Here is a 1,783-nt window from a genome sequence, read left to right on the forward strand (position 1 = left end):
ACCCGTAGCTACATTGATCCGTATGCTTGCAGTTACATTTTAAATCCTAACAAGTTTTTGGTGCCATTGTCAGGGAGACAGTTCCATCTTATTTTTCGCTTTCTTTTGGTAAATCGGAGTGCTTTGTTTACTTTGTGTTGTTTTTGTTTTTCTTTTATTGAATTCCTAAGAAGAAAAATTTGCAATAATAGTTGTATCGGTGGAGGTTGCCAAGCCTCACAGTATGATAAAGACAGGTTTCGCACTGTAGCAGTACCTCAGGAATTGTCCTGAGCAACCCTGGATCCCTGCCAGTAAGCTTAAAAAAAAAGTTTTTCTTTCCATTCTTTGTGCTTGGCTTACTCTAGTTGTGGATGATTTTCTGTTGCATGAGTGTTAGGTGGGTACGTAATACTAAGAATCGGTTAGAAAGAAGAGATCCAACAAGTACCTTATACATTTGCTCTCTTTAAAATCTTTCAATATGGGAGACCAACAACAAAACTCTCCACCTAAATCTCTAAAAGATAGGTTCTACCCTGTTAGAACAGCCCAACCTTCCTGCATAATTCTACCATAAGCCTAGGGTAATAATTTTGACCTCAAATCTCAATACATCACTATATTGCCCCACTTCCATGGGCTAACCTCTAAGGATGCATACCTATTTCTAAGGGAATTTGAAGAGGTATGTGTTCTAATTAAGATCCAACAATTTTTTGATAATGCTATTAAGCTTAGGTTCATTACTTTTGTATTAAAAGACCAAGCTAAGAAGTGGTTGTATGGGTTACCCACAAATCCATAACCACATGGGAGAAATTCACAGTTACCTTCCTCAAGAAGTTTTTCCCAACTCACAAGACCAATAAGCTTAGAAGTGATATCCTTCAGTTTAGGTAAAAGCCTAGTGAGTCCTTTTCCAAACTTATAGAGAGATTCAAGGATCTACTCCAAGAATTCCCTCACCATGGCCTAGACTTATGACATTTATATCAAATAATTTATGAGGATATTGATTACACAACTAAACAAATGATAGAGTCTATGTGCCCTGAGGGATTCACATCATTTACAGATGAAGGAAAGGCATGGAAATTCTTACTTGACTTAGTTGACAAAACCCGTGACTGGGAATCAACCCAAGAGAGTGAAAGAATCATAGAAGGAAAAGGATATTTTGTGAATGAGATAATAGCCGAGGAAGCCCATTTGAATAGTCTAATCAAGAGGATTGAGGCTATTATTCCTAGAGAGTCATCATTAGTTAATTTGGTTAAGATTTGTGTTTGGTGCCAGTCCCCTGGACATTTCATAGAAAAATACCCCAACACCTCTGGAGGCACTTCCAATGAAAGTGTTAATACCTTATATCAAAATAATCCATACAGTAACACTTACAATCCAAGATAGAGAAATCACCCAAATTTCTCCTAGAACCAGAGCAACCAAGCAGGGCCTTCAAATTTTCATAATCAAGGTCAACCTGGAATCCAAAGGCCTCCCTTTGCACAATAATCTTTTTCCCAAAATACTTTTCCTAGGCCAAATGTAGGATCTTAGGCTATTTTTCCTAGGACCCATCTCTTATCATCTTATCAGTAACCCCCTGGGTTTACTAGCACTGGGGAGGCAAGTAGAATAAGTGACTTGAAAAAAATATGACCCCCTTATGACAAGCCATCAAAATCTTACAAGAGAACTCACTCAAGTTGTCTCAATTATGCGCGAGAAGGAGAAAGAAACTTTACCCAGTTAACCAGAGCCTAACCCTAGGCATCATCAGCCTGTTAGTTCACAAGTA

General features: G+C 38.1%; 1 non-coding gene across 1 annotated transcript; it reads right to left on the reverse strand.

The window, feature by feature from the left end:
* Nucleotides 1-849: 849 nt before the first annotated feature.
* On the reverse strand, nucleotides 850-956 carry LOC122064723. Its single transcript, XR_006135809.1, has one exon. It is a non-coding gene; the product is annotated as a small nucleolar RNA R71 (small nucleolar RNA).
* Between the last annotated feature and the right edge of the window lie 827 nt (nucleotides 957-1,783).

Source organism: Macadamia integrifolia, unplaced genomic scaffold (genome assembly GCF_013358625.1).
Source record: "Macadamia integrifolia cultivar HAES 741 unplaced genomic scaffold, SCU_Mint_v3 scaffold1732, whole genome shotgun sequence".
NCBI classification, from domain to species: Eukaryota; Viridiplantae; Streptophyta; class Magnoliopsida; order Proteales; family Proteaceae; genus Macadamia; species Macadamia integrifolia.